Genomic DNA, 19,141 nt, shown 5'->3' on the forward strand with positions numbered 1-19,141 from the left:
TGGAAGGCTGCTATGAGGTCTCCATGCAGCCTTCTCTTCTCCAGACTGAACAGCCCCAACTTCCTCAGCCTGTCTTCATACAGGAGGTGCTCCAGTCCCCTGATCATCCTCGTGGCCTCTTCTGGACTTGTTCCAACATTTCCATGTCCTTTTTATGTTGAGGACACCAGAACTGCACACAATACTCCAGGTGAGGTCTCACGAGAGCAGAGTAGAGGGGCAGGATCACCTCCTTCGACCTGCTGGTCACGCTCCTTTGGATGCAGCCCAGGATACGGTTGGCTTTCTGGGCTGCAAGCACACACTGAAGCCAGCTCATGTTCATTTTCTCATCAACCAACACCCCCAAGTCCTTCTCCGCAGGGCTGCTCTGAATCTCTTCTCTCCCCAGCCAGTAGCTGTGCCTGGGATTGCTCCAACCCAGGTGTAGGACCTTGCACTTGGCATGGTTAAACTTCACAAGGTCGGCATCAGCCCACCTCACAAGTGTGTCAAGGTCCCTCTGGATGGCATTCCTTCCCTCCAGCGTATCAACCGAACCACACAGCTTGGTGTCATCGGCAAACTTGCTGAGGGTGCACTCAATCCCACTGTCCATGTCAGCGACAAAGATGTTGAACAAGACCGGTCCCAACACTGATCCCTGAGGGACACCACTCATTACTGGTCTCCAGCCGGACATTGAACCATTGACCACAACTCTTAACTTCTCCATGAACCATCTGAATAGTCGCACAAAACGCAAGCAGAACAAACCTATCTGTAGCCTGCAATGAAAAGCAAGTCAGTCCTAGCAGATACATAGACATTTCTTCTCATCACAGTCTCAGATCTGGGCTAGTTTCTGTGCTAATGGTATTCTATTTCCAAATGTCAAATTCAGAAAGTGCCAGTCACTCCTACATCAACTCGATTGCAGTTTTCATGGAGTAACATGTAACCAAAATAATATAAATTGCATTAGAGATGGATGGCAGGGTTGGAATTGTAGAAATAGAGCTGATTAGGAGTACAGTAGTTATCTGATGGCTTTGCTTTGTGTTTGAATAAAACTGTTGACTGTTGCCCAACAGATCGCTATCTTCTTTGCTAAAAAGTGTCCGTTTAAAGGTCTCCAGATGGATGGTTTGGTAAAGTGAGACTAGTTTTCAGCTAGCAAAGACTGACACTTTTGTTCTCTGACCCATAGGGTTCTAACTATGACAAGCAAAGGTTTTTGGATGAAGCATCACAGAGCCTCGTGTAACTTCTCTGAGACAAGTGTAAATGATCCAGGCAATAACTTTTCTATCTTAAACGCCTTGTTAAATGTCTGAGCAGCCCTATTCAAAATCATGCAGAGGAAAGCGTTGCCTCTCTTTTTATAGTCACCAGTGACAAATTTCTTCTGAAGAAGCAGAATAGCAATTCTTGCTGATGTGGAATAATGATTTTCTCAAATTGGCTGAAAAGAGAGTGACAACATGTAAAGTCTCACAGTTTACAGAGTAATTTCCAGTGCTGTATTTTGGAACAAGAAGCTTCTAGGATACCCATTTTGCTAAAAGGAAACAAGCACCTATGCCTGTTGTGCCCATCCTGTTCAGCACTTGTCACTGAAAAAGCCAACACCAGAACCAGTCAGGGTTTTCACATCTAAAACGCAGATGGTTGGAAGGATGCCTCACTGGCATGCATCGTTGCTACAGGTATGTTCACACACACATTCCTGCAGGGAGAAAGATCTCATAGGCAACTGCTTTCATCAGTTTCTCTCAAATTATGAAGAGGTGGGTCAGTGCTGATTCAGAGAAAACTCCAGGAACAAACTCACCAACAGTTTCAAGTTGACAAGCAGGAGACACGGGGGATAGCTCCTCCTAACGTGTGTCCCCGTATTGCCATGCAGGCCATTCTTATATGGTCACTGGGAATACATACATATTTATGAGGCTACACATAAATTCCATCATTTTCCAGAAAGTTTCCCACATGCATACAGAGTATGCGATGGGGGTCTTTAAGGGTCGTTTACTTCTCCCAACAATCTTCATCACTTCTGGCAGTCGTTGAAGCACCAGCTTAATTAACATTACAGACATAGCAATCATCCTGTCCTTCTACTTATCAGTTAGTTTTACTGCTCCCATCCTGGACATCTGCTAGTCCAGGATACTCCCCATCCCCAGGTCCTGTTTTTCTATTTTGTTTTTCATACACTTTTTGTGCTAAGGTCCTAAGGACCTAAAACTACCTCAGCTACCTTCAAGCACTGCAGTTATTTTCCATTACAAAGCCATCAGACTTAACGTTACTTAGAACTGATTACATCGTGCTTTTGTGCCTCCTTGTCTCAGTGCCCAGGACTAAGGTTTCCCTTACTAACAAATGGACTTGCTCAGTGCTTTTAGGGATACTTCCTTCAAAATATCCTCAAGTGCTGGCCTTCAGCTCTCACGTGTGCACCAAGATATTTCTTGTCAGTACAACAGGGAAGAGAGCTGAAAGATACAGGGCTTTGACCACAAAATATTCCCACGGATACACCGAGACCCAAGGCCCCAGCATATTTTCATACTGGTAAGTCTTCAGCATCCGTCTTTGGTGACTCTTCCTCTTCAAACACTGAGGGGGTTAAATCTCTCAGGAAGCTAAATTAAAGCCTCTTGAAACCAAGCCTTCACTACTGAGCATGGTGGTGACTGAGGGACGTGAATCACTCCTCTGGCCCCAGGACTGCCTATGTGACACCTTCTGTCCTGCTCACGCCCCTGCTTTCACAGGGCTCCTCCTACTCTTTTTTCCTCCTCCTCCCTCAGACTTGCCCTCCATGAAGTTATCCTCCTTCCCATCAGAAAACAAACTGTTCCGGTTCATGCTCTCACTCATTACTTTGTGTTACTGATTCGCTTTAGGGGGTCATTACTACCTCTTAATTTTACAACCATACTGGTTAGAGAAGCTAGATGCAAAAACAGGTCACTTACATTATAAAACTGTAGCATTTTAGGAATTGTTTCAAACCAAAGTCCATTTGGCCAAACACATTTAGGTAAGATAAACTAATTTTGCCTAACATTTTCTAGGCAGGATTTCCATAAGAGCAACAGTATGAGATACTCAGGGTGCCAAGATCTGATGAATGACCAAAATAAGGGTGACTTAGAAATTACCTTTTCCACAGATGAAAGAAATTAATCAAATTGGACTTATCTCAAAAAACAAGCTCCTATTGGACACGTAACAAAAGCAAGGTTCTCCATATGAAGACAGTAACTGTCCTTGGTAGCCATGGAGTTTACCTGAATGAAATTTTAGGGAAAAAAGACTTTAAAGAATATGCATACGCTTATATTAAAATGATCTAGATCAGCTCCAGGCACCCATGACCTCTGGTGGGAGCTTTCATCTCCACGAATAGCAACAACCTAGCTGGGGGAAACTGTCTCCCAAAATAATCTTCCTTTATAACTCTCTATGGTTATGTATTTTACCCAAGCCCAGCCCCACTCCTGCCACATTCCTGATGCTCCCAGCCCCAGGAAGGGCTGGGGAAAGGCACCAGCCGTACTGGGCCACACTAATGTGTGATGTCTTTTTGGCTGCTCATCTCTCCCTCTGAAGAGATGTAGCCAATGACATTCCACCAAAGCCACATGAAGACTGTGTTTCTACAGCTCATCGCACAAAAGCAGCAGCAGATCCAAAGCCTGGTGAAACAGGAGCACAGGGAGCTTTCCTGCAGACAAAAACTATGGAGTGAGTTCAGGCAGGGTCTCCACTGATATTTTTCCTGTTGGAGATGTGGAAAGAAACTGGCCTCATCCCTCCACGAGAGGACAGTCCCCAGCAGGGAAAGGAAGCCAGTGACACATCTAAGGAAACCAATAGCAGCTACAGTGAAGATCTCTAGAGCTGAACTTTGCTGTACACATAAATTTCATGTCCCCAGTCTATGGGGTGGCCAAAGGGTACATACGTAGCATTAACTCCATTGGATGCTGCCCCAGTGTGGCCAAGCCCCCAAACTGGTCTGTCAGCAGCTGTTGATCACTGGTCCCTGGGGAGGCTTTCAGACCAAATGTTACACTAAAAGACAGACATAGAAAAAAATCTATACTTGATGCAAGATGCTTAAATACAAACATTCATCAGTTACAACTCTTATGGCAGCTGAGGATCTAACCCTCTGCATGCAGAAGGGGCAAGTGTAGTCTTAAAACATTTGCAAAGCTTCCAGGCCATGACTGAAAGTTGTAAGTGTCACAACTGATGCAGAAACAACCTGAATCATATTTCACATCTCCCGAAATTTAACCATCATTTCCAGTTAACTGTTCACTAACTGAAGTTTCAGGATATTCTGGGTATATTTGCTCCACTCTTTATTGAATTCAGCATTCTTTTACTTTTTTGCATCATTTAAGATAGAGTTGTTTTTCATGTTTTCATGCAAATTTTATCCAGACAGTCCACAGGTTTAAGACATACGTTTTCTCAGAAAGATGTGTTTTCAGCTCTTCAATGACTGCCAGGGGGTTTGGCCTGCTGAGCACGTTCCCAGGACGCATGAGGAAAGAGTTAACACAGAGCCACTTGCCAACCTGGAGCACAGGAAATGATGGATCAGTGTCCTAAATCAGCATGCATGATAGCAATCACATAAACAATGTATGAGTGGGATGACAGATTATACCATTTACAGTGTGCGATTCCCCCCCCCCCCCCAACTGAGGGTTAGCAGTAAAATGGACAAAAGTTAAAGCAGTGCGTTAGGTCTTCTTAAGGAGAATATTAAAATCTCAGATACAAAGAGTCACAGGTAGTAGAGACGCCATTAAGTGTTTTGAACTAAGAAATTATAAAGAAAAAAAGGAACAAAGTTAATTAATATTTCTTCTGGGAAATCTCCTTTTTGTTAAATATCACCATTTGTTAATCACATCCAGGCAATTCCTAGGTTAATGGTACTTTCAATGTAGATTATTTGAAATTTAATTTGGAATTCATTCAAATTCTGTTCTTTTGTACCACTGAAAAGCCTTCATTCTTGAAAGGGCTGATCTTTAGATTAAATGTTTTCCTCTCTGGAGGGAAACCAACAGCCTATACATGCAAGAATGCAGTTAAAATACTGGCAGTGCAAACGGATTTCTCAGATACTTCTCTCTTTTTTTTTCCATATTTCTAGAGTTTCCTTGGAAAATATGCTGTCTGACCTCCTGAGGGAGCAAAGCATCTTCTCCACAAATTTGGTTGGAGAGCTTGGAAGGAAAGCAGCCATTTGCTTCAGCGTCCGTGCTCTGTGGGCTGCTAATTTGAGTTTCTGTAAAATGGAACCAGCTTCAAGTGCCTCAAACAACTCCTGTCAAGCACTGACATTTCAGATAAGGAGAACTTTAGCTCCTATGCTGTCTTTCTCTGTGGCTTCAGCAGGCTGGTTCTTAGCCCTATGTTTTACAATATCACTGCATACTTACTCTAGCTTTTGTTTTCCATGCCAAGTGGCTAGAATTACTGGGAGGATTTCTGCACTGTGGGGAAGAAGATGGGTTTTTATGAGACAGTTGCAGCTCAGTAGAAGAAATGAAAAAGTGTGATTTTTACAGGTCTCGAGGTGGGGAATGGAGAGTCTTATGAGGGTAATTTAATGAGGCAAAGTCCCCTCAGGTATTTGAAACCCTCAAGAGGCTATTGAAAGAAGGAAATTAATTCCAGAATGTCTTGCCAGTCAGGTTATGGATAACAGGAGTGGGTCTTGCTAAGGGCGATGAGGGAGGGAGGAGCCTGGTGGTGTTCCCAGCTATGTGAAGTGGGCATGGCTGAGTGGTTGGTATCCAGTACCCTTGTTCGCTGCTGAAGCCTGAGAAATATAATGGCCTACAAAGCTACTTCTGTACTGAAGGTCAGGTCTGATGAAGATCAGCCCACTGATGCTTCAGCTCAGCTAAACCAGGGCACTGTTCCTGCCTGGTCCATATCCCCTGGCTCCTGGACTATGGGATGAGTGGGGATGCACAGAAATAGTACCAAAACCACAGGTTTCACATTTTTCATCATGGCTCGCTGAAGGACCTCAGTCAATATCTGCAAGCACTGGTGGAAGGAGTCAGCACAAGGACTGACAAAGATCACCCCAGACTCACATTGTCTTTTCTGAGAGATTCTGCTGGTACTGATCAGAGAAAGAAATGCACTCAGAGTCCTACAGCTCTTCACTGTCAGTAATGAAGTCACATCTGCTACCAAGTCCCCCCCATGACAAAAAAAGCCATCCCAAAGGACCATATCAAGTGCCTTCTCTCAGTTAACGTGAGGGGAACCGACATTTCATCACTTGTGTAATGAGCTTAATAACATCTAATGTTCACTTAATACGGTTCTTGGTGGTTGACCACGAAATAAAGCCAGGTTGATAGGGATTAGCGGCTTTAATGCCAAGGATAAGTGGGTTGAAAGATGGTCACTTTATTTTCCACTGAGTTCATTATTATTGCTATTATCTGTACTGCTGGTGCTCTTTCTACAGCAGCATCAGGAAGCCTTTGTTACTTACCAAGCTTCAGCTGACCTCAATTTTCCAAACATTTTTTTCTGTTCATCAGTCTTTGCTATTTTTTTAAGGCAAAAAAAATAAACAAACCCTCCCAAAGTAGGATTGTGTTACATGGAGGATGAACACATTCTTCTAATCCTCTACTTCAGTTTTGAAGAGACAATGTATGCTGTTTCTGTTGTTCCTCCCCTGATCCCATTAGGTTGACCATCAGCTCCAAATGGGATGCTGTGCACTGGCAGCATTTTCAAAGGTGCAGTGTTTGTATATATAAGCAAGGGGTTTGATAGAATGTGTCAATGAATGTTGTATGTTTTTTCTCACAATGTATGTTTTTTTCTGTTTTAAGCTGCTTGTAAACAAAAGCAATTTGAAAGGCAGTTTGCTTCTGCAGCTGGGATCATTTCATTGACTCTTTGGCATTACAACCAACACTGTTTTTCCAGGATGGGTCTTAATACCTCATGCAATACCAACCACCAAGCTGCCATGGCACCACTTTTTACAAAATATTGCTGTGCAACCTTTACTAATGAACAGAAGCAGCCAGATTCCTCCCAGCTCCGAGGAAGGAAATTTTTCTCTACATCTGATGTCTTTCACTTCTGCTCTTAGTTATAAATATTCTAGTGCATGAGCTCAGATGAATAATGCTCATACTACAAATAACTAAAGCTGAGGAGCGCTGTATTTAAAGGTGAAGAATCATTTATTTCGGAATAGAAGGCACTTTCTTTTTATGCAGCATCTTTCAAATGTGAGCGAAGTCTTCTATGAAAGAATTGAAGTGATGGGGTTGTGGTTTTATTTTTAAACTTAGAAACTCAGGTACAGACTTCTACCCAGGCTAGGTTTCAAGACAACATTAAATACGTGGGGAAAAAAAGGGAGGTAAGGATCCCTGTAATTATGAACATAAATACATACCGTGTCAGCAAAACCTTTCTAATTGATCATTGTTTTCAAGCAACCTCATTGACACTGGGGATTTTTTGTCTTCTATGCATTTCCAGCATTAAGAAACTTCTGTGATTGCATAGCTCAAATCCACACAGGCAATCTGGTATTTTATTGTTCCTCTTTTGTGAGGCTGTGGTTAGTAATGACTTAAGTAATGCTGCATAATCCATTTGTAGTCTACTATGCCCTTGAAGACAACAGATAGGTTTGAGTCTTTTCTTTACAAAAGAACACATCAATCTCTTCTTGGCAGAGTTGCACTGATTTAAACTCAAGAATAAGGAATTCAATAAACATAGGGAGGACTGGTTTTGAGGAACTGAACACTTGCAGGCACCTTTTAATTTTGAGAGTGCTGAAGTAAAAAGAAAAGCTAGATTTTGGGTTTATTCTCCCACAAAATAATTTTGAGAAGTATGCTAAGGAAGTTATGAGACCCATCGATGATAAACATCTCTGACATACAGAGGGATTTATTCATTATGGACAGTATGACATAGAAACCCACAAACTGATAGGATTATCACACAGATCTTGCCCATGGCCATATTCAGGATTGTCTTGTTACTGCAACTATTTAGCAGGAGACTTTCCAACCCACCTTTTAAATTCCTCCCTGCCAAACCGCTGCAGGCCAAAACCAGTCATTTTGCATTTGGCTGCTACCTGTTACCATTCCTTTCTTTCCCAGATAGTAAATGCCTTAACCCCTGTGGTGCCTGCTCTATTTTTTTTCTTTGTTGTTCGTATTAAAATGGGTCATATTCAAAACTTCTGCGTTGTTCAATGGGGACCATAACAGTTGAAAAGCAAAAACCTTAACACCTTTAAATAGGCTACAACATGAGGGCTGCACCTTTGCTTGCAGTGTTTAACAAGACAAATACCACAGTTTTGCAGTTCCTCATGGAAATTCAAATGTCTTTAAAGGTGCCTTTTTTCTAGGCAAAGATATTGCCCAGTCACCAGCTCCACAAAACAACTAGCTCCTGGAGGCATGCTGTACCTTGGTGCTTCAGCAGAGAGGAGCAGTGCCTTTAAAAGGGAGGCCCATGTGGGAATAGGTCTGGCACTCCAGTAAAGAGCAGGAATAAAAACATCAAACAAGTTCTATCAGGAGAAGGCTGGATGTGTTAATTATAAGCCTACATAAACGTTTAAGATTATGCATGACTGTCAATACACAATGGACCATCCGTGTCATCAGCAGAAGGCTTGGACACCTATCAAGCATAGAAACTCACTTGTGTTTTCAGCTTGTGCAATATTTGTTCATTTTAAGTCAATATAAACCCTATCTAGCCCTCCTTAGGTTTGTCAGTCCCCAAATGACTTTCCTCACCCTGCAACGCCACTGCAATAGTGTGGATCATCATTGTAATGGCTTTGAAAGAAAGCCCAACAAGTCCAAAGACTTCTTCATGTGAAGTGCCATGGGCAAGCAATGTCTTACCAGTGCATCCTGTCGCTGGCAGCTTTGTCTGTCTCCTGAAAAATTAGCTCCAGAGCTGCAGCCCAGCTCACTGTCTACCCTGTGTTCCCCTGCAAAAAGGTAGGGCTTGTTGTCCAAGAGAGAACAGGTTGGCATGTAATTTAGGTCCAGATTTTGCTCAACAGCACTTATGTTAAATGCTCTAGAGAGTACATTTGCAACACTAAATCTCTGATTACATTAAACCTGCATATCATGCATCTGTCGATTTAAGTAGTATTTTCCAGTTCATTTGGGTGAGCACGAAGGACGAGTTACCCCAAACTTTAGAGAGTGTTAGGTCATGAATAGGTACAAAACTTTTCAATCTATGAATTAAAACTAAAGCTTCTTTTCTGTTTGAATACATCAGCACTTTCTTCCTGTTACCACCTAAACCACGAGGCTTCAATCTTAACGGTTTTCTCACAAAGAACTGCCCAGCACCTCTGGCTGGATGTTTGTCCTTTCCACCACTTGTTTTGGCTGAAGAAAACCCTAACACCCTTTACTATATATCAAGCAGCTATTTCCAAAGCGGCTCAGAGCCTTGGCTCATCTCCTGTTGTCCCCCTTTTCCTATCATTGAGGATATTCATGCAACAGTGGTATAATCCTTTCTCTGAGAAAAGCTACTAGACTGTGCAAATAGACATACAAATACTCTCTCTAAACCAGTTATGTTGGACACATCATGTCCTAACTGCATCTCTCAAATGCTGGTACTCCAAGCACTGGAAAACATTTAGCTGCATGCCTTTCTCCGCAGTAAGACCTTTATGTGTTCGTTCTGATATATGTAACTTCTACTCCCTATTTGGTGAAAATGTTTGCATAATTTAAAAACAAACAAAAAAAGCTCTACTGACAAGATGGCAAACCTACTCTTTGGGTTTCCTCACTTCTGCAGTGGGTCACAGTACTGTACTTAACTACCTCTCAACTATTTTACTTTTTCTAAGCAGCATAAGTCATGATGCTTCCCTATGCTCGAGCAAACATCCCTTAATTCTTCCTCAGGTTTGTTTGTCCTTTTTCCTGAAGGGCACGCACTACCCTGGACTAGATGGGTCTTTTGTTGCAAGTGCTCGCTGCCCATAACAAATTCTCCAAGCTGGCAGCACTGCCATCCTCTGCTCAGTGTTACGTACATGCATCCCTCATGCCCTGCATGCAACCACTACTTTGTGACACACAGTGTAATCAAATCTTACTTTAAAAAGCATAAATATTAGTGCCTGCAGTGAATTAGTTTTTGACTATGTAAAACCCATGTTCAAAACATCCCTTCTGTATACCACGCCCTTGAAAAAACTTCATTAACATCAAGATATAAAGCCATACTTTTTACATGCATACATAAATGTAGCACATATTTAGATAATAATATCTCATTTAACTTATTTCCCCTCCTGAACACCCCACCCCCCCTTGGTTTCTGAAGTAGAACAAATAGCATCAACTTGTCAATATATGATACAACAGCGACTCCTCTCACAAATACTTTTTATTCTTAGTGCTGCAAAATAATTTCAGTCTGGACACTATAAAAAATATTTCTGGTTCAAAGTAATTGATCATGCTTTTTTTCCAGATTCAGTACCTTTGAACGTGACTATGTGACAACATGTTGCTGAAAGCTTTACACGGCTAACAACTCTACTGCTTATTTATTATTATTACTTCAATGTCTTACACATTGAAACAGTGACTGTCACTAGCACGTTTGCCTTCATACAAAGGAAGTGATCTTAATAGAGTCATAGAGTCGTTTAGGTTGGAAAACAATGTTAGACCATCAAGTGCACCACCAAACCATGCCCCTGAACACATCTACACATCTGTTAAATACCTCCGGGGATGGTGACTCCATCACTTTCCTGGGTAGTCTGTTCCAGTGCTTGACAACCTTTTTAGTGAAGAAATATTTCCTAACAAGCAATCTAAACCTCACCTGATGCAACCGGAGTCTGTTTCCTCTCATCCTATTGCATGTTACTTTGGAGAAGATTAATACTCACCTCATTATCACCTCGTTGCAGAAAATGACTGTGGTTACATAAAGCTTAGTATTTTAACATTACCCTAAAAATAAGCTGCTGATTTACCACCATTTAAGCACACACATTTCAAAGCATTGAGACCAAGATCAATAAGGGCCTACAGTGCAAGCTTCAGATGCTCTCACTAGCCTTCATGCTGCTGATGGGACATGGCAAGTAGTCCATACAATGCTGAAGTACCTCAGCAATAAACACTATGAGCCTAGGCTCTGAGCTACACTGCTCATGCCCTTGCTTCATTTACATGCAGCTACTAAGGTTTGCCTTTACATCTTCTCATGCTCGCTTGATCCCAATTATAACAAATTTTAACACAAATTTAAACAATACGGTTCAGACAAGTGAACCACATTGAAAAACAATGCAATCCAGAACTGGATGCTTAATGTTAAGCCAAGAACACACAATTTGAACAATGAAATATTTTAAAGGCAGGGTTAAATTTTTATTGTATTTTTTATTCTTGCTGCTTAATCACACCCAAATGGAAAGCATTGTGCTTATTGAAACTACAGAACACGTATTTCAGACCAGCCTGTACATAAACACAACTGAGTGTAAGGTGAGCAGGTTATTTCAAACTCTTTTTTTTTTTTTTAAAGCCTTTTACGAGACAAGTACCCACCTGCTGGCTTTAGCCTGTTTTCTCTTCTGTTCCAAGAGCCATCCAGAATGAGGGCAGCTCTCCTTGACCACCAAGCTTTTCACTTTTCCTTGCCTTTCAGTTCTGATGGCTGGCTGCAAATACGTCAGGGTGGAAATCAAAGTTGTCAACATCTATACATTTCCTCAAACGGTCACTTAGGATGCTGCTGTTTGAAACCTTTACCTTGGAGGACTTGTGAGCCTACTTCCTCCTTTAGGACTTCATTGGTATCGATTGTGTACTGTGCAAGGCTTAAACACAGCTCTGCTTTCCTGTCAGGGCTCTGTTGTGTCTCCTGTTTCTCTCCAAAGAAAATAGTTAATTACAGTTTGCCAACAGTAACTGTTTGAGTACTGCAGGTCTTCACTGGTTTAACCATATTTGAAATAGTGGATTTTATAGGGTATGATAAAAACCATGAGAATCCACAGTTTTAAATCCACTTTTATTTTCAAATTAATGCACAGCATAAATTAAAAGGGTGCATTAGGTAACTACAATACTTTATGCACTTTATGTTTCAGGTACTTACTAAAGTATCTCAAGAGGCACAGGCTCCTTTCACACAGTAATTATACATAAGGCTCACAAATTAGTTTGGTCAATGTACAGCCTGGCAGTTTAAGTTTAACATCTTGGAAAGTGCTTACCAGATCACGATCACATGGATATCAAAGTCCACAGCAGAACCTAAATCTTCCTTCTCTAGCAAAATGCATGACCTCTTCCACCCACCACCCTCTGCCTTTTCCTCTCCCCAGCTGTACCTTCTTTTTCCTCCCTGTCCCTCAAGCCATACCTGCAGAACACAGTATGCTACATAGCAGTGCCACAAATATTCTCCAGCATATTTGCTCTTCAAGGGAAGAGCTACAACAGTTTGCCATTAACAAGTGTGAAATGCATCTTCTCTCCAAAGCTTGCTCTATATTATCAGCTTCTTGCCTTACTGGCTATGTGGGGGATACAGCAATGTAATTCCCTGAAGATTAAACATAAGTGACCTTTAAAAGGAGTCAGCCCACCAAGCAGATATTCCTTATTATCTGAAGCCTTCATACCTACTTGACATTACTCGGCAAGGGGAAAACACCAAGAACTCCTTTTACCCTCAACTGCAGCAAATCCTCACCGCTATATTTCTGCCCTGACAAGGTCCTTCCTTTCTACAGGGAAGTGTGATTTGCTATGCCCTGACACAACTCTTCCCAGATCAGCACAGCTAATTTCCCCTCATGAATCGGCAAGAGGGCAAGAAGCAAATTTCACCAGCACTAGTATGGTTTAGTTAAGACCTGCAGTCATGCTAGGGGTATTTTGCCAGTCTGTTACATCACTGCACTAAGAAAGCCTTATGCAAAAGAAATCTTTGAGCTCCAGTTTCTTCCCCTCTCAGGCCCAACCATGGCTGAAGAGCAAAATCCACTACTTGCAAGAGATTAAAAGTCACCGAGGAAAGTGAGCATTCCTCTGCATTAAACACACATTTAATCCTGTACTTACTACTTATGAAGGTGAAAGAACATACTTCTTCTGATGGGATTAAATTTATTTTTTAAACACTCAAGCCTCAACTCAATTAACATACTTGAGTCAGAGGTGATCACTATGTGATTAGATTACATTTATTCAGTTTAATATTGATCTTCTGTAACTCCTCTCTCTCCGATCTATAAATGAAAGTATTCCTGTGACAATAAACTGCAGTGGAAGAAACTGTGGGATGGTGAAAAGACAGAAGGAAAGGTAAAATAATTTCCTGGCTATAAAGTTACAAAAATAATCACAGTTGAGGTTGGAAGGGATCTCCAGAGATCATCTGGTCCGAACCCCTTCCAGTTGCCCAGCACCATGTCCACATGGCTTTTGAGTATCTTCAAGGATGGAGACCCCACAACCTCTCTGGGCAACCTGTGCCAGTGCCTGGTTAACCTCACGGTGAAAAAGTGTTTCTTGATGTTCAGATAGAGCCTTCTGTGTTTCAGTTTGTGAAAGAAAAAACTAAAGGATGAGAGCTGATTGTTGTATCTATGTGCATTTCCACAAACTAAGACTACCCTTTCTCTGCCTCTTCCAATGAAGCAGCACCTGAAGAAACTGTTACAGTCAGTAACAATTTTGGGACATAACACTGGGAGCTGGGAGTCCGCACGGCAAAAGTGACAGCACTTGCTGCAACTAAGCTTATAGCCCACATACGAATTAAGGCACCACCATGTCACCCAGCTGTCAAAATGCAGACTATTAAACAGTTTCTGCTTGCCACAGGACTGCTCATACAACTCAGATATGCTGTTGTTATCAGATGAGTCTCCGATACTGTTAATGATGTTCCCACAGCTCCTACAAGATACTACAAAACACATCAAGGATTACAAGCAAGTCAACATTCAGTATTGAAACTTTTATTAAAAGCAGAAATGCATCATTTTACTACAGCTGAAAAATGTTCATGGGAGCGCTACAAGAGACCAAGTGATCGTGAAAGAGCATAGTTTCCAGAAATTAAAAAGGTAAGAACCATCAGGCAGGGTAAAAAACACCAATGCACAAGAAGGCAGTACTGCCTCACCGCCCAGCTGAACTCAGAATAAGGCAACAATAATTCATCAATAGCCTAATACTGTTTTTCCATAAAGTTCAGGACTTTATATGCTCATACCAGAAAATCTATATACATACATAATTGAGCAAGTAATTACTTTTGTGTTGGTTATATGAAGCCAAGTTTCAGATCTTTTGTTCTACAGTTAATTAAGATGACGTTTCAGTACAATACCTCTAATATCTTAAATATAGGCTCATCTGCACCAAGCTATCTTCAGTAACATTAGCACAGTATTCCAAAGAAATAAAACCTGGTTAATTATCAAAGATTATTTCCAGAGCACAGTAAGCACAATGGGCACATGTTTGAATTCTTAGCTGTCTGTTACACAAAGCAAGAAAATAGCCTTATTTGAATGGCATCTGCCCAGTTTTTGCAACTTCCACTTCCTTTCCAAAATAAAACAGAAAATAAACTTCCAAAATAAAACACAAAATAAACTTGCTTAGCAGTTCCAGTTTCCACTCGCAAGAATTCACTTAGCTCAATGCCCTGTTTCTACCAGGACCAGCTTTTCCTTCTCTGGCTTCAATTACAAGACAAATCCCCCACCGCACAATGCCACCAACCCACTTCAGCTACTGCGACTCCGCTCCTCATCCTGATGCTGACAGGCATACATGGCCTTGTACTGGTAACTTAGGCATCCCACAAAGCATTTTATACTGGTGACCCCAAATTCAGAGAAAAGACCACCACAACTTCCAGAAGTCCAAAAAACAAGACTCCAGAAGCCACTGCTCTGGATGGGCTCGCAGGGCACTTGACTCTACATGGATCCAGAGAAGCTTCTTGAACTCAGCTGCCCAGGCAGCAGATAAATATAAATATCCCAGGGTTTTCTGGAGTCAGCTCATGACTTCCAATACTTTATTTGTATTTCACTGGACTCTATGGTCTATTTATAAATTGTTTATCATACAGTTGCTAGAAGTCAGCAAGTCTACTTCTGTTTCTAGTAAAACAGTACAAGTTAATTCCATGAAAACACATGTGAAAAGCTTGTCCTGTTCATCTCTTTTAATAGCATTTTTAGATTACAGGTACAAGAGTTAGATATTTGCTTAAAACTTTACTGGCTCAGTATCAGATCTCTGGAAGCTAAAGTAAGCACATTCCTCAACTCTATCATGTCCAATGGCACCCTGAGACTAACCAGCTATGGGCTGTGCAGCTTGCCTTTGTATTTCCTGTGCTCTTAATTATTTTCCCATCACAAGGCAAACTAAAGTGGTCACCATTTAACATGCACACTGCCTCATCATCACTCCCAGCAGTGTGAAGACATACCTAAATCTTAAGGATATCCCAAACTAGAAAATACAAAAATGCATAACACCTCTTATACTTCTAAAAGGTCTCTTTTCAGATTCCGAATTCAAATTTCAGCACCTATGTACAGAGTTCTAGCATGTACATACATGCAGGGAGCCTGGGCCATGCTCAGATCCGTTCAGTCGAAACCTTCGGAGTACTTGACAGCAAAACTCCTTTCCTATTCTTTGACTTGCAGAATAAACAGGTTGGTATTATTTCCTTTACTTCTGCCCCTTCAAATAACAGACTTGTACTACTTTGGAAATTTGTATAATTTACTCAGCATGCTCATTTGCCACTCTTTCAGTGAGGAAACAACTGTAATTGGAATAGACACTCTCAGGCATCAAAAAGCACCAAAAACCAAATCAGCAGTTAGGCAGTGTGTCACTGCAGACACACGTCTAACAGGGAAACAGAACACGCCAAGAAGCCATTGGAAAATAAGTTGTAGCAATGCAGTTACACAGTTTGGCATTCAGACTCTATGTTAAATAGTACCACCAGGCCCTTTTCCATTTCCAATTCCTGTATCATCTTAATCAAACACTGCTCTTAAAAGGTTAGCCAAAACTCTTCATCTCCCATTCTAGGGCCCAAGCACTACTACATACCTCAAAAGCTTGCTTCAGAAGAGCAAGAAAGGTCCAAGGGACTATCAGATGACACACGTTTCAGTGCAAGAATAAAGCACAAAATCAGAAGCACTGAGCTCTTTTCTAGTCTCACCTGAGGGCCACATGATTTCCTGTATCAAAGCAGAAGTGCCACCAAAAGGTCGCTATTCAAGTATTACTTGTAGGACAGGAAGTACAACATGCTGCAAACATGTGGCAAGGTCAAGTGAGGGCTACCAGGAAGCCAAGTACCACTCACCTTGCCTTCGCAACTGGTAAGCTTGACCACTGGAGAACTAAAGCAGGCAGAAAACTGGCTCCAGCTGAAAAGTGTTAAGAGAAAGCTAAGGAACTCCTCATTCCCACCACAGCTAGACTCAGGTTTGCTATCTGCCATCACATTCAGCCCAACTCAAGTGACTACAGGATCCTGCCCCCCTATTTTAGGCTGAATTTATACTGAAATAAGGTAACACACAAACATGTTAGCCTTGCCCTGAAAGCGTAAACATATGCTCCAGTGTGTGGGTTCCCAGAACTGTAAGAATCTACACAGAGTTTTAACCATCAAATCTCAGCATCTAAGAAGCCTTTATAATACTGCCTCCCTATCCCACCCCCTCAAAAAAAGGCTATTTAGTACAAAAATTGGAAACTACAATTTGCATTACACATCCTGCTAGGCAGGAACCACCCCTAAACTAAATACAGTGGCACTTTAGCCCTGACAGTACAAGGTGTTTCCCTATAACTGCACTGATTAAACTGTTGCAGACACCAGACTTCCAAGTCCTTTTTAGCAGACATCATACTGCACAACGTAAAGCAGCAGGCAATTGGCCAAAAATGGTTAGCGAAAAGGATTCCTTAAACCTCCAGCATCCAAATATAGCCCTAGCTGGTCACATGGGCTGCCATACAGTAAGTGCTCCTCACTTTACCTACCCTTTGATTAAACAGTTTGAGCTAAAAAGCATGTACTTAGAATAGCATTTCAGTTTCCAGCCCAATTCCATGAACTGTATAATCTTGCTGTACCTTCCACATTCAGACTGGCAGAAAGGAAAAGTTGATTTAAGTTTCTAGAGAGCCCAAAGGGGATCATTAGCTACAAAAAGCTAACGGAACACAATACCTACATGATGCGTAACATATATGTGTATACATATAAATATAAAAGCAGCGTATCTGCTATAAAATGAAGCTGCCATGAAAGGCTCACTTGCTAACAAACTTCACTGCACATACTGATTCTTGAGTGCACCTCCACGCCTTACTCCACCTGACCTCTAGCAATTCCTGGTTTTCACATTACTCTCCTGATGAAAGCCAATCAGCTGATTATGTCCACTCCATAAGAACTCCATAGTTTAGCTTACACATTAAGAAACGCCACAAAAATCCCAGAGAGCACCATGCTGGCTATTGTACTGTTGCCAGATTCCAAGTTACACACACACACAAAAAAGTTGGGTTTAGCCCTTCCTTTCTCAGTCCTTAAAGCCACTCATTACATCACAGAATGATCTGTGTTGGAAGGGACCTTAAACACCATACACCTCCAACCTCCCTGCCATGGACAGGGACACCTTCCACTAGATGACGTTGCTCAAAGCCCAGTCCAGCTTGTCCATGTTGAGTAGGGTGCAGGTAACAATTAAGGTTATACAATAAAGCCCTGCAACTGCACTTATACATACAGGTGTCACTTCTCCTTCCAAAGCCTCCCCTTGCATCAGTAAGGACAGGGCCCTGTGGTAATCACAAACCTTGTGATTTGTGAAGATGAAGAGGTGTGAGTTTAAGTCATACCTATTACTCAATAGAGGCTAGGGGTCTGGGGGTCCTGAGAACAGCTCAATGCCACAAGGCCCAAACATTGCATTAGTGCACTTACTGGACTGTGTTACAGTGCTCTACAGCACAGCTTTCTGCTTAAGAGCACGAAGTCTTTTATCCAGCTCCAGCCCCTAGTTAAGCTACTACTGTTACACACTTAAGCCAAAGCACAGCCAGGAGCAGCGCTGAGCACATTCACATACCCACCGCTGATTCAGTTGCACCGAGCACCAGTTAGTTTCACATTTATGCCGACAGCCAGGCCGGCCTGGCTGCACCGACATAACCCCGGGTACCCAGATGTTGCGCTATTTATACCCTGGAAAAGAAAAGAAGAAAACCCAGAAACAACCCCAACAGAACTTCATAGCGGGAGGCCACGACAGCAAAGCCTTTATTCCGAGGGTGCAGAGCCCGGGCCCGCCGTCCCGTGACGTGTCCACCTGAGGCTCCCGGGGCCGCAGCCACCGGAGACAAAGTTCTGTAGTGCACTGACTGCTATCGTACACAGAGTCGGAGTGTCACAGAACTTTGCTTCCGGAGGCTCCAATCCTCCTCCGGTACCGGCACCGCTATGGCCGTCTGCCAGCACAAGTTTCCCTTGCCTGGGAAGGGAAGGCGCACACGATTAAGAGGTGGGGGAAGGAGTCCCCCTGGTCCTCCTCCGCGGCTCGGCGGAACACCCGCTGCCCGCGGAAGCGGTGGAAGGAGATGGAGGGATTTCTGCTTCCAAAAGCCGCCGGACCGAAGCTAACGGGCCGCCCCAAGCGAGTCGCGGCCGAGCGGCTGGCCGGAATGCTGCCCATAGGCACCAGCGGGCGCCGCCGCCTCCCGCTGTCAGCCCCACCGCCGCGGCCCTGAGGCGGCCCCGGCCGCGTCCGGCATCCCCCCGCCGCCCCTCACGGAAGGGACGCGAGCGGCGGCGCTCGCCGCCCCTCCAGCCCTCCCCTTTAGAACCCGCCGCCACCGAGCGCAACAGGTCCGGCGCGGCGCGGTGCGGTGCAGTGCAGTCCGGTCGGGTCGGGTCCAGCCCGGCGCCCCCCGCGGGGGCCTGGTCCGGCGGCGGAGGCAGCGGTGGCCGTGGC

At 43.0% G+C, this 19,141-nt stretch overlaps 1 long non-coding RNA gene across 1 annotated transcript; it reads right to left on the reverse strand.

Annotated features, from left to right (window-relative positions):
- Positions 1–4,082: 4,082 nt before the first annotated feature.
- On the reverse strand, positions 4,083–18,948 carry LOC133275063 (uncharacterized). Its single transcript, XR_009745382.1, has 2 exons — positions 18,260–18,948; positions 4,083–4,583 (listed from the first exon to the last, which is right to left on the reverse strand). It is a non-coding gene; the product is annotated as an uncharacterized LOC133275063 (long non-coding RNA).
- Positions 18,949–19,141: the final 193 nt, after the last annotated feature.

The sequence above is a fragment of the Pezoporus flaviventris genome, unplaced genomic scaffold (genome assembly GCF_033815535.1).
Source record: "Pezoporus flaviventris isolate CSIRO_AGI_PZ_B2104156 unplaced genomic scaffold, CSIRO_AGI_Pfla_v1 ptg000037l, whole genome shotgun sequence".
In the NCBI taxonomy this organism is placed as follows: domain Eukaryota; kingdom Metazoa; phylum Chordata; class Aves; order Psittaciformes; family Psittacidae; genus Pezoporus; species Pezoporus flaviventris.